The 24,983-nt window shown below is 33.8% G+C and overlaps 1 long non-coding RNA gene across 1 annotated transcript; it reads right to left on the reverse strand.

Annotated features, from left to right (window-relative positions):
- Positions 1-23,626: 23,626 nt before the first annotated feature.
- Positions 23,627-24,950, reverse strand: LOC112038569 (uncharacterized). Its single transcript, XR_002885851.2, has 2 exons — positions 24,665-24,950; positions 23,627-23,748 (listed from the first exon to the last, which is right to left on the reverse strand). It is a non-coding gene; the product is annotated as an uncharacterized LOC112038569 (long non-coding RNA).
- Between the last annotated feature and the right edge of the window lie 33 nt (positions 24,951-24,983).

Below are 24,983 nucleotides of genomic sequence, written 5' to 3' on the forward strand. Positions count from 1 at the left end.
CTGAAAGAGTGTGATAAGTGTTTGGGCTATCAACTTCTTAAGTGTATGAAAATGGAGAGGTAGGAGTTGAGGAAAATCCACGATGAATTGTGTAGAGAATTGTGGGTATAACAATCTCTAACTCTCAAAGTTTGTGGCTAGGGTTTTCTCTCAGAAGCACTCCTCAATATCTGTGAGTAATGTGAGTATATATAGTATGGGTACAGATAGTGTGTATCAGAAATGATAGTTTAGCAAAACAGAATGTTTTGCTGGTATCTCGCGAGAAGGCCTTACCTGCGAGACACTAGCGAAAACCAACTGTTACTAATCTGTCCTGACTCTTCTCATTCTAGTCATGTGCTGGGCACATGCTTCACTTCGCAAGAAGCTTATTCGCAAGTTACCTGCGATAACAACTTTAGTCTTCAATGCCTTGAGTCTTCACACTTTCACTCTCTCACATAACCCTTACAATGAAATCCCACAAATAATACATGGTACATAAGATTGAACATAATTACAATTAAATTTGACACGGAATTAAAGCCAACATAAAATAGGTATAAATTACAACTTTACACCTATTATAGAGATGGATGTCTAAATCGAGATTGCAGTGTCCATTAAGAAGATCAATTCAAAATAAATACAAATAGTAAGCCCATGACTCACAAGTCAAATAATCCATTTGATTTCTGGAACCACATAATATTACGATTTACAAGATTTTGATTTTATAGGAGTTGACATATTTCATCAAGTTGACTCTTATTTGATAAATCTTGTCAATTGCATGAAAACAAAGAAAAAAAATAATCTAAAATTGATTTGTTAGTTCGGTGATGAATTGCAAATATGGAAAGAATTAGTATTCAAAATATTTGTTTCTTGGTACAGAAGATTTCAAATCCCGAATGTTAACTCAAAAACAAATCAATATTATATACTATATATTAAAAGTTGGGTTTAGAATTCATGATTGCAGCAAATATATGCACCAAATATATTTAGATGGAAGAAATAGTGTAATTGTTCTTATCGATCAGTTTTTCTTCTTATGCCTTATCAATTCTTTGGATAAACACAAAAGTTTTATATATATATATATATATATATTTTAGAAAAAGTTTTATAGTTGATATCAACTTCTTTTTAAATTATATATATATATATATATATATTTTTTTTTAGAAAAAGTTTTATAGTTGATATCAACTTCTTTTTAAACACATTAAAATTTTTTCCCAAATTCACCACCTCGGAAATCAAGCTTCGTTACAATTTGAATTAGAGGGTACTGGGTAGTAATCTACTAAGATACGTACGTGATACTTTATGCATTGGATAAAGATGCATTTGTTGTTGACAGTATTTACTTTCTGTATTGGATTAAGATAAACTAGCGTAATCCATTTGAGTCTCCTGCCTCGTTTATACTAGTCGAACTGCTTCATCTCTTGAGAATTGGGATTATGGCTGCTGCTTCTTATATATGCAGTATATTTTTTGTGGAAGTAGCCAAAGGACGATTTCCTTGTGTTGTACGGAGTCGCCCTGTGTCTGGATACTCTTCTTAATTTTTATATTTTATATTTTCCTCAAATTCTCAAGGTTGCTTCTTCTACCTACTCAAACCTTGCAAGTATGTATGTGCATAACAAAGATTTCACGTAGTTTAAAATGCTTTTTATGGATTAGTTAATAACTTAATGTGTCAAATTTGTTTATATGGATTTTTTGCTATTCTGAGATCTTTCTTCTTCTTCTTAATGCAATTCATATTTTGTCTTCTATTACGTTTATTTCCTCTTCTCTTCAATTCTTTTGGTAGAGAAAATTAGGATTATATCTTAGACGACCCAATGATTGATGGGCCGAGTATACAATATGTTAGGATCATCTTTTTATGATTTTTTAATATAAATATATAAGTAATAATTTAATAATTAATTTATGATTAGATATTAATCTATATAGCATCTTATTTTATTAAATTTTGATATTAGTTTGATGTTACATTTGTTGGTATTAATTCGATGTTTTGTTCGTTTATATCGTTTTATCATTATTGACTAAATTGGAGATATAACCTCTTGAATGAAATCAACATTGAAAAAGATGATTGAAATATCATGGTAAGAGTCACAAGAATGTGAAATGTGCTTAATATCAAGACACGTAATGAACTTATCAGAGTTGATTTGGTACTACTTGATGATAAGGTATATATGTTTTGAAGTCAAATAATGAAATTTCTTTTATGTCTTCAAAATGATTGAACTTGATTTTTCTTGATTAAGTTCTGTCACTCCTTTAGAAAAAAAAAAAATTGGAATTAACCTTTTTAGAATGGCCTTATTCATGCAATTATTAAAAACGTTTATGTTGATTGTTTTAAAGATATTATACAAGAAGGAAAGAATATATATATACACACATATAACTTAAGGAAATATATTTTCACTTATATAAGAAGCTTGAACTTATCACAGAATTCACAACATATCTAAAATTTAATTGTACTCACAATTACTCATATGGAGTTATGATAAGGTACCAGTTGCCTAAATGTAGAAACAATATAAATAATCCAATAGATTTGTGTTCTGTCTGTAAATTAGTTCCCCTATAGGATTGTAAAAATCATAATGGGCTCCACAAGTATGCAACATCTAATTGGATATAAGAGGGGAAACAAGCATCAATATCTCTTCATCTATGGGATTCCTCCATGTTTATTGATGGGATAGCAAAAGTTACCATCTCTGGTTCGTCCATAGGGATCGTCCATGAGCCTTGAGCCAAAATGTTCAAAAAGATTGTCTGAGCAAAAGAGTCGTCCATGAGCAAAGTACATGGCTGATCACATAACACTCCGTCTATGAACGAAAAGAGTCGTCCATGGGCACAGCACATGGATGACCACATAACACTTGGAAAAATCTTCAAGAATGGACTCACTCGTGTATGGAGGATTTGACCCACAAAATCTTGGAGCGGTTACCCAACCCATATTTATCGCCACAAATTCTTCAGAAGTACTTAACTTCCACCAACAGTTGTAACTCCTATAACCATTGAGGAAGTTATGTCTGGATTCACTGATTTCCACAAATCTTGGGGAAGTTGCCAAGCCAATAACCGCTCCAAGGTTCTCTATATAAGGACCGGTCTGAATCAAATCAAAGTAAGTGCAATTTGAGATTTTACTTCTAAAAAAGTTATAACTCTTTTCTTGCAAGAAGCTAACTTAGTCATCAGAGGGTGTTTGGCTGGTCCACCCCAATCCCCTTTTGATAGTGTGTTCATCTTAGCAGTCCTTCACAACAACTGTTGGTCTATCAAAGCCGGAGCATTCAGCCTACTGATTTTGTGCAATATCATTTATAAAATCCTTAATTTTTTTCCATGGAGTGAAATTTACTTGAGCTTTGCCTCTTGCTTTCAGGACAACAACTTCTCCACTTAGATCCATAAATCCAATTCCCATGTAAGTCTCTTCAAGTATCTTCCTACTTAACTCTGCTTTCGGTTATTTTTATTTTTATTTTTTATTTTTTAATGTTAAGAGAATTTGGGTTGCTCCTAATTATTTAATTGGGAGCTTCTGTTTATCCCTATTTTCAATTGTTTTTGGATTGCTTTTAATTTTTGAATTTAGCGAATATTATGGTCATTGTTTACTGTTTAAAGCACACTATTTTGTGCAAACTTCATTTATACAAGAATGAAAAATATGTAGAATTAAGTCTATAGACATTTTACATTAGATGATAATTTAAAAATATATGCAATAATACTATCGCGCACCCTTGGTGCAGTGGTCACTCTACAAGTATAAATACTTGTGGGGTGTAGGGGGCAAGAGCCGGAGTTCAAGTTTTCAAGAAAGAGCTTCACACACATATACACTTGGATTAGGCAAAAGTAGAAATTCTATCTTGTATAAATATATATATATATATATATATGCAATAATAATTTATTTAGCTATTGTTTTCAATAAAATTATATTTTTTTTTGTGTTTATGACAAAAAATGTGCAACACACAGACCTTCAACTAGTGTGTGTGTGTGTATACATTCTTTTTATTAATTTCTTACCTTACAATTTCATTTTTGCTAACATTTTCCCTCACATTTACCTTTTTATCTCTCCACTACTCTATATCTTAACATTACAATTCCTCCATCCCTTTATCTTCCTTTTATTTTCACTCTTCTTCTACCATTTTATTTACTATAAAATTTTGCTATTCTCTCTTACATTCAATCCATATTTTGGCCCACACAAAAAGGTGAATACACACACACACACTCTCTCTCTCTCTCTCTCTCTCTCGCTCTCTCTCTCAATATATATATTATATATATTCTTCATTTTGGTGGATTTTTAATTCTTTATTGAATCTCTATTTTAGGTTAATGAATTTTTTGTGTTGAACACTACTTTAGATTGATGCAAGTTGGTTGTATTTCTCGTTCTCTTGAAGAGATTATCATCATAACCAACATCATCACAAATTTATAATTGATATTACTCAAACAATTTATAACAATCTACGTGGATATTATTCAAATAATTGATATGCACATTTAAATACATAGCCATGTAGATTGTATTTTAATATAAACTCAAATTCTCACTTCTATAATATCTAAGAATTAACTCAAACCAAAACTATAACAGTGAGAGAGAGTACATGTGATGTGGAACTAAAAAAAAAAAACACACTACCAAAATGTATTAACACAAAGTAGAGTTACAAAAAATAAAAAATTTCATCAATCTATAATATAATTGAAGGAAAGAATAAATAAGAGAGAGAGAGAGAGAGAGAGAGAGAGAGAGAGAGAGAGAGAGAGAGAGAGAGAGTAATCACCTTTTTGGGAGAGAATGTGAGAACAATAATAAATTTATATAAAAAAGATGAGTAAATTAAATAATACTCAAAAGAAAAAGTATAGTTATAAATAACAAATTATCCAAGTCTTGCAATGTAATAGAATAAAGATTAATTGGAAAATACAATCTAATTATCTTAAGGAGAAAACTATGAGAATAAAAAGATTATATGGTTATACAAAAATTTCATATAATGTTAAAAATTGTTAAAATATTTTACATTAGAAAATATTATAGGAACAATATGAACTAACCAATATAACCAATACAAAATTAATTTTTTTTTAAAGTAAAAAGAATTACAATCACCATGAGCCACCTTTTGGGTTGTAGGGTAGAAAAAATTGGGTTTGAGAAAGTTTGTTTAAGTCTAACATAATAATTTTCGAATTCTATATACTTTTTAATGATACAAAAAATATGTTATAAATAACTTTGATTAAAAAAATGAATATTTTCACTAACTTACCTTTTGAATTCTTGAGAATAATTATATTCTTTTTTAATAATAATTTTTATTAAAAAAATAATTAATATGAATTAAAAATTTTTGGTTTTCCTTTTATGCATTGTAATGTTTCATGAGGATACTTTATGAAGATAATTTTATTTATTTGAATTAAGTGCTTCTAAAAATTGTGAAAGGCTTACATATACCTTTTTCCTTTTTCTAACCTTAGTCCAAATTGTAAATAAAATCCATAAAAAAAAAAAAAATTATCATGCACAACACATAGGTCCCACGACTAGCATGTATAAAATCAGAGATCTCATGAGAAAGAACATGATGTTCTGCCATATGGTTCATTTTTTAGATTTTCTTTTTAGGCTTCTATCTTAACAAATGTTGCATTTATATCAAAGTATTAATTCATTGAATTAGCCAATGGAATAAATGTACATATTAATTATCTATAGTGCGCATTCTTGAGATTTTCTTTATTTAGGCTTCCACCTCAACAAAGATTGCATTCATATCAATGTATTAGTTTATTAAATTAGCTAATACAGTAAATGTATATATTAACAATCTATAATCATGCATTAATTATTTATGTAGGGTCAGTTTTTGTTGCCCAAGCCCAAAGGATATGGGTTAAAGGCCCAACGAACTCAGAACAATGAATTTGTAGAGAGTGGATCGAAGGTTTAGGCGCTGGCCAGCGTTCACGAAGCATGAACTCCTTTCTTTTATTGAAAAATACTTAGAACAATTTACAACTGGGGGATGCTCCTCGGCCCATGGCCGAGGAGGTTTTTTCTTCCCCCCTCCAAAAACTCCTCCCTTTTACATTTTGCTCACATTTCTTATATATCCCTCTCTTCCTCCTCCTGTTGATTATCTATTGGCCTCCCTCCAGACCGTCCGTCCCATCAGAGGCCATATCCATACTCCAGTGGTTCGCCCTGATCGATGTTGCTCTGTCAAGGGGTTACATCCCCATTAATGCGGCCAGAAGGGTTAGGTGAGCGTATTCAATACCGAGGTGACAGTTCGCCCAAGGCTTGCCTCTTCTTTGTACTTCTGTTGCCAAAGCGTGGCATTGGGTCCTCTCCTCCTCGGATATTCCAGGAGTCCTTTGGCAAGGCAGTCCTTGTGCTTTTCCCAGGTCTCGGACGACTAAGGGCAAGGTCGTCCTCGGCGTGGGCCATTTGGGCCTGGTTTGAAGTGGGCCGAGGCTACCCGATTTTCTGGCCCCACAATTTATATTAAGGGAATTTGTTTGATTATTTTTATAAATTTTACACAAGAAACTATTTTTATTTGGAAGAATAATAAGAATAAATTTAGAATATTACACTCTTCCTCATATTTAGTTGCCTTGATAACAACTGACATAAAAGCCATAAAAATTGAGAGGAGAGAAGTTGTGCCAGGACATAAATTTAATATTTATGGATTCACTAAAACTAGTTTTAACCATTTAGAGTTCTTAACTTCTTTAAGTAGTGCATTACTTATTTAAATATAATGAAGTTTTGATGTTATTTTTCTAAGATTTATATAATAAAAAAAAATAGTTTTGAATATGGTATTCTTGCTCAAATTTAGTTACTATTACTACAGTTGAAACAAAGTCCAACAAAAAAATAATAATAATAATACACAATCAAGAATGTAAAATAATAATAATAATAATATAAACGAAATAGATATCACCACAATATTTGCATTTTTATTTTATCAAAAAGATATTTACATTTTTGAGTAAGTGTGAAACATGTCTATGTTTATTTATATCAGTCACTATATTATGCAATTTTTAAAATTTAAAACACATATCATCACCTTTATTGTCTTTTTGTTTTGTCTATTAAATAGAACTTACAAGGAAAACTATTGAAATATTGGAGGAAATTAATAACAAAATGTACTCGCACATTAGTTTGTTTGATTATTTTTATAAATTTTACACAAGAAACTATTTTTATTTGGAAGAATAATAAGAATAAATTTAGAATATTACACTCTTCCTCATATTTAGTTGCCTTGATAACAACTGACATAAAAGCCATAAAAATTGAGAGGAGAGAAGTTGTGCCAGGACATAAATTTAATATTTATGGATTCACTAAAACTAGTTTTAACCATTTAGAGTTCTTAACTTCTTTAAGTAGTGCATTACTTATTTAAATATAATGAAGTTTTGATGTTATTTTTCTAAGATTTATATAATAAAAAAAAATAGTTTTGAATATGGTATTCTTGCTCAAATTTAGTTACTATTACTACAGTTGAAACAAAGTCCAACAAAAAAATAATAATAATAATACACAATCAAGAATGTAAAATAATAATAATAATAATATAAACGAAATAGATATCACCACAATATTTGCATTTTTATTTTATCAAAAAGATATTTACATTTTTGAGTAAGTGTGAAACATGTCTATGTTTATTTATATCAGTCACTATATTATGCAATTTTTAAAATTTAAAACACATATCATCACCTTTATTGTCTTTTTGTTTTGTCTATTAAATAGAACTTACAAGGAAAACTATTGAAATATTGGAGGAAATTAATAACAAAATGTACTCGCACATTAGTCTAGGGTTTTTTTTTTTTTTTTTCTTTCAAGTGGAAGGGTTTGATATAGAAAAAAAATATGAAGTTTAATTTTTTTTATTTATTAATTTTGATATTTTCATATAATTTTGGAAATTTTGGCAGGGAATTAATTAAGTTTCTTTTTTAGAATATTTTTATTGATGATCAATCAAGTGTTCTAAATCCTGTAATTGGTCTCCAAGCTTTTAAATGAAAACTAAGAACATTTGTTAGATTAATAAAATTTCTAAGAATTTTCTCCTTTATTTTCTAGTGGATTCTGTTGTTTTATTATCTCGAGGCAAAATGGCTTTCTACCTACATCAAATTCATTAACAATAGATGAGCTAGAAGAAGTTGTTGGTGCAAACACAATAATAATGGAAATAACACAAAGAGAAACTGAATAATAGTTCTGAATATTATTAATTTGAGATTAGAACATACACAAAACTATTTGGACTGAAGCGTGATACTTGTTCTCTTTAAGGAGATTTAAGCCCTTGGTTGGCTAAATTTTGTAAGCGGTGCAGACCTTTTTTGACTTGTCTCCCCCATTATACAACAAACCAACAAATGTTGTATGACTAGAACAACTTCTGCACAAAGTGTTCAGGCCTAAAACTCCACCAGAAAGAATACCCTTCCTTGCCAAAAACCTCTCTATTTTTTAGTGTATAAGAATGCTTGCAATTGCTGGATTTTTTGGTGTCTTAAAGTTGTTATAGAGTAATTACTTGGAATGGGTCTGAATGAGTCTATTTATAGGCTCAATGGGCCTCACGAAATTACTACCCAAATTAATCTGATTAATTAAGTCCATTATTCTGAGGTAATGGGTGTTACAAGGAGTTACAAAATTAAATGGATTAGATAAGGAGTTTCTGAAGAATAGATAGGCCCAACAACTAATCCATTAAGTGGGTGAATGGCTCTTCATTTTTCCATAATAAATAGGCCATTTACTCACTAATGAATAAGGAAATTATTCTGAATGTATCTAGTCCACAGATTGCTACAATATATATCAACCTATTAATCACCACAATTGAAAATGATAAAATAGTCTCTCTCCTTTTCAATGTGGAATTTAAATATTTCACTAACTCCTTATCTTCTATATTAACTCCCACATATTTACATTTATGTTGTCATATTTATTCATTTTAATTAATTAATATTAAAATGATACAACAATCCCTGACTCATTTTAATATTAAATTTTATTAGTTAAAGAGAGATTACCAAGTAAAGACGAGTCACTATGCATCATGAAGGTGTGCTTTGCATTGAACTTTCACTTAGTAAAATAATTATCTCAACTCTAGAGTCGTAGTGGTCTTCGACTTGAACTAGGACTACTTTGGGAAAATTAAGTGTGTGTTACTACTTACACATAACAACCTAGGTGTTGACATGAGCTTTTATAGCTAGCACTTTACGGTCGTGTGCTGATCCCAGTTTCATGAGTATATTTGAGAATAAGTCCAAATCTCATAGGGAGCAGCCCACTCCCACACTCATATAGGTGAAATTTTGTCAAAGGTGCTCTTGTAATTTTGACACCCCACTCATACGAGTTACAAATTTTATTAAGAGTTTTTTACTCAACCTCTCCAACATTATGGAATAAATGCACTTACACCATAGGAATGAACAATACAAAATTATTTAAAAAATAAATAATTAAAGAAATAAATAATGCATTTCTTACGACCGTCATATGATTCGTTTTTCCCACCCAATTCTCAAGATATCTGGTCCTTGGGTTGGGTATCCTCATACATGGCTCATGAATTTATGGACTTTAGTCCTGTCCCCCTCAATGTATTCCAAACCCTATCTTTTGCCAATGCCTTGGTAAATGGATTTGTAACATTATCATTAGATTTAATATAATCCACAGTTATGATGTCATTACTCAACTAAAATCGCACAGCACTATGCTTTCTTCTTATAGGTATGAATTTACCGTTGTAATAACAGTTTTTAACTCTACCAATTGCGGCAGTGCTATCACAATGAATTAATATAGGTGGAATTGGCTTTCCTCAAAATGGAATTTCATATAACAAATCTCTAACCCAATTTGCCTCTTCACTAGCTGAAACTAATGCTATTAATTCAACTTCTATTGTTGAATTAGCAATTATTGTTTGCTTTTTAGATTTCCAACAAATAGCACAACTACTTAAGATAAAAATATGACCAGTGGTAAAGAGAGAATCACTTGACAAAGTATTCCAATCGTCATCACTAAAAGCTTCAATTACAACAGGATACTTTTTTTATAAAATAAGTCATAACTTTTAGTACCAATTAAATATCTTATGACTTGCTCAATAGTTAGCCAATGATCTTTACTAGGCTTGCTAGTAAATCTGTTAAGCACTCCTACTACATATGCAATGTTTGGTCTAACACAATCAGGAGCATAACGCAAACTACCAATGATGCTAGCATAATCTTTTTGATTAAAGATCTCATCATCATTATTCACAGGAAATAAATGAACACTAGAATCAAAAGGAGTAGTTACACTTTTGTGATCATGAAAATTATATTTTCTCAAAATTTTCTCAACATAATGTGATTGATCAAGAAATATTCCATCACATTTTTTTTGTAATTTTCATGCCCAAAATAAAATTAGCCCCACTAAGATCTTTCATATCAAAATGAATTTTAAGCATATTTTTTATCTCGATTATAACATGCATACTTGAGCAAAAAATCAACATATCATCCATGTAAAGGCTAATGATAACATGTAAATTATTTCATAATTTAGAATAAATTATTTCAATATCACATATGACAATTCTTTTGTTACATTTGGTGATTCCCTTATTTATTCTCACATTTGACAATTCCATCCTCACATTGTGCAGTTCCAACATCATATGTAACAATACTTTTGTCACATTTAGTGGTTTCCTTTTTTTTTTTTCTCACGTTTGATAGTTTCATCCTCACGTTGTGCGGTTCTAACATTACATGTGACTATTCTTTTGTCACATTTGGTGTTTTTTTTTCTTACATTTGATAGTTCTATTGTCACATTTGGTAGTACCAACATCACATTTGATAGTTTCATCCTCATATTGTTCAGTACCAACATCACATATGACTGTACTTTTGTCACATTTGGTGGTTCCATAATTTTTTTCTCACATTTGAAAATTTCATTCTCACATTGTGCAGTTCCAACATCATATGTGACAGTTCTTTTATCACATTTGGTGGTTCCCTTATTTCTTTTCTCACATTTGATGGTTCCCCAATTTTTTTCTCACATTTGACGGTTTCATTCTTACATTGTGCAGTACCAACATCACATGTGATTGTACTTTTGTCACATTCGATGGTTCATTTATTTTTTCTCACATTTGATAGTTTCATTCTCAGATTGTGTAATTCCAACATCACATGTGACTGTACTTTTGTCACATACGATGACCAAAATACCCCCCTCTTAATTAATACTGCGATACCCTTAGAACCTAAAAACTAACCAAAATACACTTAGAACCTATAAAATGACCGAAGTGAACCTAAAACCTAGAAAATGATCGAAATACCCTTAGAACCTAAAAAATGATCGAAATGACCTTGAAACCTATAAAATGATGAAAATGACCTTGTATCCTAAAAAGTGACTAAAATACGCTTAGAACCTAAAAAAATGACTGCAATACTCTTGAAACTTAAAAATTGACCGAAATACCCTTGAAACCTAGAAAATGACCAAAATACACCCCGAAACTCTCCAAAATTACTGAAATATCCTTAGAACCTAAAAAATGACTAAAATGACTTTGAAACCTAAAAAATTACTAAAATGTCCTTGAAACCTAAAAATGACCAAAATACCCTTAGAACCTAAAAAATAACCATGGTGCCATCAGAACAAAAAATAAAATGACCGGAATGACCTTGAAACCTTTATTTGCAAGACCAAAATGACAATAAAAATTTTATATAACCACTCTACTTGCTTTTGCCCCTAGTACACACACACAGTGTGTGTGTAGGAGGTTTGTCTTAACTAATATATTCATTACCATAACTCATTGCCCTAGTGTTGGCCTAAACCTTATGATTTGAAATTTTTTATTTTTATTTTTATTTTGAAATTCCCACCAAAAAAAAAAAAAAACCTAAGGTTGTGTTTGGATAGCAACATTTGGATTTGAATTTTAAATCAATGGATTTAATTAAAATGCCTTGATTTGAAATCCATTGATTTTAAAATTTCTTGTTTAGGTCTTTTTATACAATGAAAAATTTGAAATTCCATTGTTTGGATACCAAAATTTGGATTCCGATTTAAGATCATAAAATATTTTTTCCAATTATTATTTTTCTTACACTCTATTTGTTTTAATGAAAAACCTTGTGTAAATATAGTTTTCTATATTTTCTAGTGTTTGGTATCATTAAATAAAAAAAAATAAAAAAAAAATAAAAAAAAGGAATCAAAGGAAAACTATCTTTAGTCAACATAAAAAGTATGACTTATTTTGAACTTTATCTCAAGCAAGCTAAATAAGGGAAATTGGAAGATTATTTTTCAACTCATTTAAGTTTGTTACCAAATATAGGAAAATGAGATAGTTTTATAGAAAATGTTTTTTGAAAAATGACGCATTTTCTAGAAAATATCATTACTGAAACAAACAATGCGTTAAGCCTTCTACATTTTAATTTTAGTAACATTTTTGATAAATAAATGAGGTGATGAAAAAACCATTGATAATCCAATTGACAAGATGATGACTAAAAACATGTCATCATAGCTAACTAAAAAAATGTATTGCCAACTATTGACAACTAAAATGTTCTATCGTTACATTGGGTTGTACTAACATTACATTTGACTATACTTTTGTCACATTCAGTGGCTCCCTTATTTATTTCTCACATTTGATGGTTCTATTGTCACATTAGGTAGTATAAATATCACATTTGACAGTACTTTTGTCATATTTGGTAGTATCCTTATTTTTTTTTTTCCCTCACATTTGACCATTCCATCATACATTAGACAATATCAACATCACATATGAATGTACTTGTGTCAATTTCTTAATTTTATATTTTGAATAAGTTGATTATATTCTTAATATTAAATTTTAAATTATTTTTTATGGGTTTAAGTTGTGTTATATTCTATTAAAAAAAAAAAAAAGTCTTATTATGTGTAGGGACACAATTTGCGGCCCAAACCCAAAGATGAATAGGGTGATGGCCCAGTGAGCTCAATACAATAAATTTATAGAGATTGGGTTAAAGAGCTAGGCCCTAATGAAGTTAATAACAGCTAGTATGGATCTAGAAGATGATCAAGCAAGAACAGGACACATTGGAATGGATAAATTCACTATCCAAGGAGATAATTCGGAGTATAAATCAATATAAATGTTTACAAATAAAACTTTGATCGCTATAGTATTTCTTTCTCCTTTCTTCCGATCTCCATCTCGTGGAAGGTCCATCACATTATGTAGTTCCTCTCAGACCATCCTGATCCTACACTTGTTAATCATCTAAACCTTCACTTGAGTGCATGTCCCATCAGACGCCCTCTTTGTCTTTCTGCGAATCATAGTAGCTGAGATTACACTGTTCAAGGGTCTTCTTCACATAAATGTAGCCAAAAAAGTAGTTACAATGCATTTAATGTGGTGGTAGCAGTTTTTCCTTTAAATATTTCTGAGTTCTTATCACTCCTATACATGCATAAAGCTCATCCTTATCATGGAAACCTCTTAGTAGGTCACCTAGGTTACTGGAATATAGATTCGAACTGTATTTATCGCGTCCGATGAGGAGTTACTCCTCAGGCCGTTCTCCATTCGTTTCTTCTTTATGAGACTTTAAACTTGGGGTCTCTCTCAATCACTTGCCCCTCCTCGGATACGCCCATATCCCAAGATAAGACCCAAGGCTCAATATACAAATTTGGGCATTTATCCCTACAATAGCCCCTTAAAATTCCATTTTTTCCCTCACATACGAGGAGAAAAAGTGAGATTTTGATTTATTTCAAATTCAAGGTTTAGGAATATCAAAATCCCTGAGGTTACACAAGTGGGAGTATGGTTTTATGCGCTTCATAATTGCTACTAACGTTTCGGAATTCACGAGGCGTTATTAATTGCTCATGGCGGCGTTATGTCCCTTGCATCTAACGGTGAGGCATTAATCCTACAGCTAATATTTTTCCTCAGGGTTTAGGCGGGATAACTCCCACTCATTTTTTGCCCTCTATATAAAGCCTTAAAGGAAGTCAGTTCCCCTTTACTTTACGAAGTCTCAAGCTCTCTAGTAATCTCAAGCATTCAAACACACAAAATCTGCTAGATCTTTAAGCTTACCATACCTATTTTCCCAAAAATCTTTGAGAGTTTTTCTAAAGGTTTCAAGGGTCATCATATACCTTAGTTCGCGTAAGTCTTAATTTCTTTAAACCTTTCTTTTTCTCCTTGGCCCTCCAATTTTTATTTTTCCAGTTATCACTTTCAGAGGTTCCTCTTTAGTTTGCTAATATGGGTAGGTTTAAGCATCTAGTGGATAGCCTTGCCAAGATAGAGATCTTTAAGAAAGAATACCACATACCGCAGGAAGTCACCCTGTGGTACTGTTCCCCAAAAGAAATAGTAACAATTTGAGAAGAGGGAGAAGTCATAATCCCTATGATAGCTTTCATAGAAGGGGGAATGACCCTCCCCATGGGTAGGATAACAAGGGACTATCTCCTCAACCATAGTATATGCCCTCACCAGTGCGCACCTAACCATTTCAGGGTCCTAGGGAGTATTGATGCTCTGAACGAGTATTTGGGCTTGAGTATTACCTAGCACGACATGGTTCACATGAACGAGTGTCACAAACAAAAAGGGGCGGGATTTTATCTCAAATCCCGATCTGATATTATCAGGCTCATCTCGTGTCTCCTCAGTTCTAACAAGGGGATGAAAGACAACTACCTGATTGCTTCGAGGGCATGGCATGATGGTCTTTATTGCCCAGTCGAAGAGGGAGAGCCAGGTGGGACACCTTAGATTTAGGTCTCCTAACAATAGATTTAGACTTGTTAACCTCGGCCTTCTTTCACTCATTTTTGTCTTATTCTTTCATAATAATTTATTTCAACCTTTTAACTGTGCTTTGTTCTTCTTTTGTGTTAACAGATAGAAGGCACGTAGCTCCTCGGATCAGCTTAACTAATGTCGCAGCCCTCGACTACTTGCTGAGATCCAAAATCTTCGTAAGTGAAGACAGGCAACTTCGGGCTGTCCATCTGATTTTGGACTTCCAGCCCATTTCGGAGGCATTCCAAGAGATCAGCCACGCCATAAGAGCGGGTGACCAACAGATAGCTCGAATCGACGTGTCTCAACCCAATTTTTTATCTCTGTACGATCTTTCACCAATAGCACATCCATTCCCACAAGGCGTTCCTCTAGTCGTCCAACCAATTCAGCAAGTTCCTCTTGAAGCAATAATAGCCAAAGAAGGGGTTGCCTCTTCAAACTCCTCACTAGAAGAAGAGATTGATAAGTTTCATTTCCAAAAGGAGGAGCCTTAGAGGGTGCAAGTGATTTCTGACTCAGACGTCGAGGACAAACCTGATAGGCATTCAAGTGTGCATGCCCCAGTTCTAGTGACTGCGCTTCTGGACGACACTTCGGAAGAAGAGGAAGATGGGATGGCCTTAAACAAGGGGAGCAAAAGTTTAAAGGAACTCATGGCTGCTAGAAATCAAGTGTCAATGTCAAAAGGGACAAACAAGCTGAAAGTTCCGGCTGACCTTCCGCCTCCTCCCCCTCTCCCAGTGGTTACGGTTGGGCAGCTTCCCGGCCTTAACTTGAAAAAGAAAAGGAAAGTGCCAGAGGTGCTTGATGTGGAGGAGGGCGAGATGGTTCCTCCCAAGGGAGCAAAGCAGCCCAAACGCCTGAGAGACAAACGGGCTTCCTCTGTGGAGAGTAGAGATAACTCCTAGGGAGCTGAAGTGTGCCGACCACCAAGGGTGTGGTCTCCAAGGCTGGAGGTGGATGGTGCCCCCATCCCTTAGGACGCTTCAATCTGTAACTTCTAGGGGGGCATGCGGGCCATGTTGCTGAAACCCTTGAGCAACCATTACTTCTGCCGAGGGATATGGACGCTTATAGGCGCTTTAAGCAACCAGACCTATTTTTGTCCCAGAAGAGGGATCTTGCTATAGTAAGCGGTTTAGCACATCCTCTGAATTACACACTTAGTTGCTAATTTTTTTTTTTTAAAATCTTTTCGCTCTTCTCATGTCGGATTCTTTGGTTACTTTCACACAAATTACCCAATAGGTCTTTGTGGCCGAGGAGTGGGTCAAGGATGCCCATAATCAGGCAAGGGCAGAGGCCCACTCCCGTTCCGAGACTGAGAAGATTTTGGGAGCTCTCAAGGAGGAGCAAGCAGTATTATCTGAGAAGCTGAAGGGGGCAGTCCAAGCCAAGGACAGTGCCAAAGCGGGTTTAAAGATCACAAAAAGGTAGGCCAAGGACCAATGCCAGAAGCTTCATCTGACTGAGATAGACTTAGCCATGGAGAGGCAGATGATCAAAGATCTTGGGGCAGAGCTGCAAAGGATGAGGGAGGCAGTTCAACTATCTAAGGAGGCAATTGAATCTGAAAAGCAAGCGTCTTACCAACTCAGTGTTGAAGAAACGCAGGTGAGACTTGCTAAAGAGCTCTCTGCAGTCTGCAGGGATTACTATGACGTATCATGGGGGAAGGCCCTTGACGTTGCAGGAGTTCCTACAGACTCTGCTCTAAGGAAACTTGGGAGTATCTATTACCACCCTAAGATTCGCGAACTCCCATGTTCTGACTCCTCTTCCCCTCGGCATGCCCTAGAGGTATCTGAGAAGCCCCTTACCAACCAAACTACTCTCACTCTCCCTAAGGCTTCAAAGGGACCAGGCCAAGCAGATGATCAAGGCAAGGGAGCTGAGGCAGTTCAGAATAAGGACCAGATTCAAGAGAAGAGGAAAGTTCTTTCTGAAGCCGAGGACAAAGAGGTTGCATCCAAGGCAAAAGCAACAGAGGCTAAGGGTAACAAAGCTAATCCTAAAGCCAAGGATGTTGCTATCTCCCAGTCGAGTAAAGCTGTCGACCCTCCAGCCCCCAAGACCAAGATCTAGTTATTAGGACCTTTTGTAGTAGTTTAGTGCTTGCTCACTCCCAAGTGCAGGAGATCGTAGTAATATAATTCTTGGAGTACCTAGGTCGAACCACAAGGAGCAGGATAGATTCAAAGAAAATATAATTAAACAGCAATTTGGGTGAAGAAGAAAAATACTTTTGCTTAGTGATTGTTAACAAGAATAATAATAAAAACTGATTTAAATTAATAATGTAAATACTAGGGCATCGGGGTGTTTCCCTATATCGATATGAAATTCTTTGTGATCTAAGAAATTATATATTTCATAATTGATTGTTCTTATACAATTAAAAACTTATGATTCGGTTGAACTAAGACAATTCAAGAACGCATGATAACCTCAATTAATAATGCGGTTAGAAAAGTTTTTAGAAAAACCCATTCACTTTAAAACCTAATTTCTATTTGAAACTATTAGAAATTCATTTAAACAATAAGAAAAACATGATTGAACTTATTGAAAGCATGGAAGAACTAATACATCAAAATAAATCTAATTGAACAATCAAATATGCCGAAGATAAAATCCTAGAAAGAATCACATTGAATATTCATACCGTATAGAAGAAACATAACCCCTAGTTCTAGCAAAAAGTTTAGGCTGCCACTAGAGAAAAGAAAATACAAGTGTTTCTCTGCCCAAAATTCATTCCCCCAGCCTCCCCTCAAAACCCTAAAGTCTAAGTGTCCAAAGAAAATAAAAATTTTCACTATTTTAATTTCCGTCCAAGTTTATAGCAGTAACTTGTGAGTTAATTTCGGCCTTCAAAAACTGAGAATTTCGTAAAACTCAAAACTGAAAAGTTGTAGATATTTAAGTCAGGGTTCCAACTCATCTTCCCTTGCATCAATTGGATTTTTGAGGAGAAAGATACGCCCAAAATACTGATCAGTGCTCAAATCAGATTTTTCCTTTTCAAATTCTACCTCTTTGATTTCTTTCCTTATTTGAAACTTCCAATCATAGTAGACGATCCAAGCACTCCAGCTGCACCTCCTTAGACATTTAAGCATGGTCCTTTAGCTCCACTTTAATTTTAGTTTGGCCTCCATTCTCTCACAAATTCCTGTAAACTCATCTTTCTCACAAGATTTCTTGAAAGTAGAAAATTACACACAATGAATGACATCCTATTCAAGAAATTATGTAAAGATAAATAATAGGGACTAATGCAAATCATGGCTTGATTATACAAATTAAGCATAGTAATAAGGAGTTAACACCCACATAAATATATAACAAGTACACATTTTAAGGCTTTATCACACCCCCCAACTTAAATCTTGCTAGTCCCTAGCAATCCACAAAGCACCAATGTCTAGTAAAAGTGAAAAATTAAAACTAAAATACAAGCCACTTTCGTAGGCTACACGACTGCACTCCCCATGTGCAGCAAGTCTTTGAACCCTTAGGTCACCCTAGTGGACGAGTTTACTCTCATGAGAGTTTGCAGTGACTCTACCTACAAAAGTCAAAGGTTTCCTGAAAATTTTTACAGCAAATGTTAATCTGCTTTATCATTATATCATACAAATGTACTTTCAATTTTTGAGTTGGGATACTATTCATCATATTAAAGAGCTTTCACTAGCTTCACTTTTGTAGTGTGTGTGTGCATAGACCATCCAATCAAACCAACTTTTCCAAACATGCATAGACCAAGAATAATCTAGATTAGAGCCTCTACTCCAAAACCTCTCTTAAGTCATCAACACTCTGGAAAAACACACATAGAAGTAATGGTTTCTCTCTTCAAATCACATGTGAACAAAAAGGAAAGAAGAAGTTTTAAGAATATCACATGTGTATACAAAAACAGCCGCTAAAACAACGGGAAAGGATCTCTTGAAAAGGATGTTAAATTCCTGGAAACATGAGGTTAATAACATTCTCGTCCCTAATTTTTATCCCAAACACATACCAGCTATTCACCTTTAAGATCAAGTAGGACTTTAAGCTCAGTGGTAATATAATCTTATGGCTAGGTAAAGGCAAACTACTCTCTTTGAAATATGAGGTATATGAATCAAATGCAGAAAATTCAAGCCAAACCCAACTCATAGCAGTAACAACCAACTCGAATCAAAACAACCTGTACTCAACCATATAACCCTTCTGAAATACATGAAAGATGTGTAAGACACCAATGATTTATATGTATGTCTTTTCTTTCTTTTTCTTTCTTTTCTCTCTTTTTTTTTTTTTCTTCTTCTTTTGGATTATTATTTTTTTTTTTTCTAAAAGAAAAGAGAGACAATGGTGGTATCTAAATACATCAATTGCTCAAAACTTGAACCCCCAAGAGAACACCCATAAACAAAAATGTTTTGTAGTATTGTGAAAATATTTTTCATGGCTCAAATGATGGTGACAATGGTTAATGTAAAGGTAGGCTGAATATTTGTTTAGCTGGTGACAAAAGATTGATGGCTTTAAGCTCTCATCTCCTAAAATTCCACATAAACCAGCATGCCTAAGGACAAAAATAAGTAAGATCATGGTATATCTCTCTATAAAGTTTCCAGTAGTCAACCAAAAAAAATATAGAAATCTTTTACAAAAACTGAAGCATATGAGAGAAATTTAAGAGTTCAAACAAAGATATACTCTCACAAAGAAAAGTAAGGCTCAAGAACTCTCCTATGGGTTGAGTTTCAGCTTATATCTAGCTTGTTCATGATCCATGCATATCCAACATCCAACCATCCGCTAACCTGGCCATTGTGCTCAAAAGTTTTCAATTGTACTCTTCATGAAAGAGTCTTAATATAACAAATAGTATAATCAACTCAGCATTATTCATTCCATCACATGATATAAAAATATAGCTTATAACTCTTCTACATTCAAATTCAAGGTTTTTTTTTTATTTTTTAATAATTGAAAAGTTGCAACCAAAAAGAAAGAAAAAAAAAATCATGCAAGGTGCAGCAAAATGTGTAGACCTCTCCCCCCAACTAAAATATTGCATTGTCCTCAATATATCAAAGCCAAAATAAATTCAAGTATAAAAGGGAGAAGTTACCCCTTAAGCATTTAGTTTTTTTTTTTTTTTTTTTTTTTAAATAGGCAAAAAAAAAAAAAAAAAAAAAAAGAAAGAAAAGAAAATTAAAACAAATATGCTATAACTTCATAAGGCTCTTTTAGAGTTCACGTAGCATCCCAATAGACAGGGATCTCCAGTGACATAGTCTCCTCCTCAGGTATAACTCCTCCTAAGAATGGTTTTAACCTTTGTCCATTTATTTTCAAAATCCTACCATCTCTAGGGTCCTCAACTACTATAACCCATAGTTAAACACTTCCCTTACAATGAAAGGGTCATCCTACCTAGGTTTTAACTTACCTGGGCCTAAATATGCATATTTAAAACCGCCGGGCAGTGGCTTAAACTCCAACTATGGCGCCTATTCACTTGAATGCACAAACTTTTTTTTCATTCTCTAATAGCTCCTGAAAGCAAGGTTTCTGTCCTTTATTAATTGCCACCACCTGTTGTTCTTCCAAAACCTGTGAGGAATCCAACAAAGAAATTTTTTTAGATACATGAATATCATATTCTAAACCATAAGAACCAACAGAATTATTAAGAAGAGTTTCAAGAGGATCAGAAAAACAATTCTTATTAAACTCTTCTTGAACCACTGCCCCAATGAGGTTCACATAAGCACTGTCATCATCCTCATGTGGTTGTCTAGCCACATGAAATATGTTTAGCTCCAAAGTCATGGAACCAAAAGTGAGTTGCATCTTTCCATTCCTACAATTAATTAAAGCATTAGCTGTGGCAAGAAAAGGTCTACCTAAAATAATAGGGGTATAAACACTAAGATGTAAAACAGGTTGGTAATCTAGAACAATAAAATCAACAGGATAATAAAATTGTTCAATTTTCACCAACACATCCTCAACAATCCCTCTCGGTTCCCTACCAGAGTGATCAGCCAACTGCAAAGTTATTGAAGTAGGTTTCAACTCACCAGATTCTACCTCTTTGATTTCTTTCCTTATTTGAAACTTCCAATCATGGTAGACGATCCAAGCACTCCAGCTGCACCTCCTTAAACGTTTAAGCATGGTCCTTTAGCTCCACTTTAATTTTAGTTTGACCTCCATTCTCTCACAAATTCCTGTAAACTCATCTTTCTCACATGATTTCTTGAAAGTAGAAAATTACACATAATAAATGGCATCCTATTCAAGAAATTATGTAAAGATAAATAATAGGGACTAATGCAAATCATGGCTTGATTATACAAATTAAGCATAGTAATAAGGAGATAACACTCACATAAATATATAACAAATACACATTTTAAGGCGTTATCATTTAGGTTTTTTTTTTTTTTTAATGTATTGCACTTTCTTTTTAATTAATGAATGTATTTTTCCTTCTATCGTTCATGTTTTTTCTTTATACACCTTTAGACTTACTGTTATTGCAAATGATCCTGAACTATTGCTATTTTAGTTTCAATAAGAACCAACAGCAATTCCTTGCTATTAGTGCCAATGATTTTAACTAAGTAGCAATGAAGGTTGAATCTAGTAAAGATAACTATTGAAATTTGTAAAAGAAATAAAGAGAAAAAAGGGGAAGATATTCGTTAGGGGACTCACCTTACTTAAAGCTATTAATTTAAGGATTTAGTCATATCCTTAAAACTGTTTTGGCACTTTCCCTTTAGCATCTAGTCCAGGGATAGCAGGCATGGTTAAGGCTTGGTCTAAACACTTGAATTTTTTTTTTTAAAATTGGCACTTCAGGCATAATTGAGGTTTAGTTTAAACACTTACATAAGTTGTCATTGAGTATTAACTTCCCTATATCATCTGGTCCGAGAACTTCAGGCATGATTGAGGTTTAGTTTAAACACTTATATAAGTTGTCATTGAGTGTTAACTTCCCTATATCATTTGGTTCGAGTGCTTCAGGCATGACTGAGGTTTAGTTTAAACACTTATATAAGTTGTCACTGAGTGTTAACTTTCCTATATCATCTGGTCCGAGGACTTAAGGCATGATTGAAGTTTAGTTTAAACACTTATATAAGTTGTCATTGAGTGTTAACTTCCCTGTATCATCTGGTTCGGGGATTTCAAGCATTATTGAGGCTTAGTTTAAACACTTATATATAAATAAAAAATAAAAAATAAAAAAAAATAAAAATAAAATAGAAAGTACCAAGCCTCTATATAACAAATGAACATATTGATCCAAAAAACATTTACTAATAATAATAAATTTTCAGGTTGTTTACATTCCAGTGGCATGATATTACATGCTCATCCAAATTTTCTAGAAAGTATGCCCCTACGCCAGCCCTTGAGGTAATACAGTATGGTCCTTCCCAGTTAGGTCCTAGCTTTCCCCATGCTGGGTTCTTTGTAGTACCCAAAACCTTTCTTAACACTAAATCACCAGGTGCTAATTGTCTCAGCTTCACGTTGGCATCATAACCTTGCTTGAGCTTGTGTTGGTAATATGCCAATTGGACCATTGCATTCTCCCTTCTCTCTTCAATCAAGTCTAAGCTCTTTTCTAGTGACCTAGTGTTATTGCTCGGACTAAATGAACTGGTCCTTATCGTTGGGAAGCCGATTTCCAAAGGAATAACAGCTTCAGCGCCATAAATCATTGAGAAGAGTGTTTCCCTAGTGGATCTACGAGGCATGGTCCGATATGTCCAAAGGACATGTGGCAGTTCTTCCACCCACTTTCCTTTTGCATCATCTACCTTCTTCTTGAGTCCATTTACTATAACCTTGTTAACAGCCTCTGCTTGTCCTTTGCCTTGGGGATAAGCGGGTGTAGAATATCTATTCGTAATTCCTAATTCACAGTAATATCTCCTGAAGGATTTGCTATCAATCTGAAGGCCATTGTCCGAGATGAGGGTATGAGGGACCCCGAACCCGGTGACAATGTTTTTCCAGATAAACTTCTTAGCATCCACATCTCTGATGTTTGCCAAGGGTTCAGCTTCAACCCACTTAGTGAAGTAGTCTGTGCCGACCAGCAGGTATCTCTTGTTTCCTACTACCATAGGAAATGGGCCCACAATGTCTAAGCCCCATTGAGCAAATGGCCAAGGGCTGGACAGAGGATTAAGGACTCCCCCAAATTGGTGTATGTTTGGTACGAACCATTGGCATTGGTCACATTTTTTTCACATATTCTTGTGCTTCCCTTTGCATATTTAGCCACCAATAGCCTTGAGTGATGGCTCTATGTACTAGGGATCTACCTTTAGTGTGGCTTCCACAAATTCCCTCATGTAACTCCTCAAGGAGTAATTCAGTTGCTTTGGGATGTACGCATAGCAAGTATGGCCCTGAGAATGAGCGTTTATATAACTTCTGGTCCTCGGACAACCAGAACCGAGGAGCCTTTCTCCGTACTTTATCAGCTTCTAATTTTTCTTCAGGCCAGGTATCTTCCTTCAAGAATAGTACCACAGCATTCCACCATAACAATGCAATCCTCATCTGCTTGTTTTCTTGTAGTCGACATATTACTTTGTTCAGACCAACAAAGAATGCCCTATTCAGACCTCCCAGCCTTTTTCCTAGTGAAGCTTGGAACTTTCTTTCCCTACAACCAACAAACCAGCAGGTAACACATTATAACCAATGGAACTCAAATAATTGAAAACAAACAACTATTTAACAATGGGGTATAGTATGTAACTGAACATCACACTCATTTCTCTAGTTTAAAAAAGATAAACAGATATTTTTATAGTATAAAAACTTAGCAGAACTCAAAACCCAAGTACTGACTAAGCAATAATAATTCTCATTCCTGTAGCACATATCCTTTCTCTTATGGAACTCAAATAATGAGAGAGACTGCATCACATTAGTTCTCTAACTATCCAATGGGGTAGAATGGATACCACGAACGGGGAGGGAGAAAATCATTAAAACCATCCAAAGAAACATAATAGTAGTTCTCTAAAATGGTTCGAAGAAACATAAAAATATAACCTGTAAGACATATACTAATCATACATCTCCATCATATCAACAGAATTATAATGTATACTTGTGTTTGAAAATTTTGTGTGTCATCTGTCCCGGCCCAACATAGTCGAACAGAGAATCAACATATGTCCCTAGCCAGCAATTTAAAATGCACAACAGTAAGTCCCTTACTCGACACAATTATTGGGGTAATTTATCAAGCATATTATATGCATGATTTAACAAGAGCCTGAACAAAGAATGCCGAAGAAGATTGGGATGAGTTGAACCCAAAAAAAAAAAAAAAATGGGAGAGCTAGGATGGCAAAGCAATCAAATTTGGCTAGTGACCCTATCAGAAAATATAAATAAAATATGATCGGTGACAAAGTGTCCGTTAGTGCCATATAGGAGAAAATTCCAAATCAACTTTTAAAACAAGGTTGTTATCCCAAAAAAAAAAAAATTCAAAACAAGGTTACAAACAATACCCAAATCTCATATAAAAAAAACACCCAAATTAATTTAGTCGGAGAAAGACGGACCTTCTAGACAAACTCAACCCTCTAGGCTAATATTGTCACCAGGCAGATATATACTTTGTTAGGTGGCTGGACTTAAAGTACTATGTTTCTTCAGTTAGGCGACTAGAATGGAGAAATACCCTAAAGCAATTCTGTTTCTTCTTTTTTGGGTTTCGCTTAGGGTTTTGTTTAATAGTCATGGCTCTAGGCTCTTGTGGTTGGTTTGGAAGAGAAAAAGTTGGGAGAGAAGAAACTGAGAGAGACGAAGAAACCAAAGAAAAGAAACTGAACGAGAGAGAAGCGTGAAAACCACTTTTTTTTTTTTTTTTTTTTTTTTTTT

Source organism: Quercus suber, unplaced genomic scaffold (genome assembly GCF_002906115.3).
Source record: "Quercus suber isolate HL8 unplaced genomic scaffold, Cork oak 2.0 scaffold_275, whole genome shotgun sequence".
Classification (NCBI taxonomy): Eukaryota; Viridiplantae; Streptophyta; class Magnoliopsida; order Fagales; family Fagaceae; genus Quercus; species Quercus suber.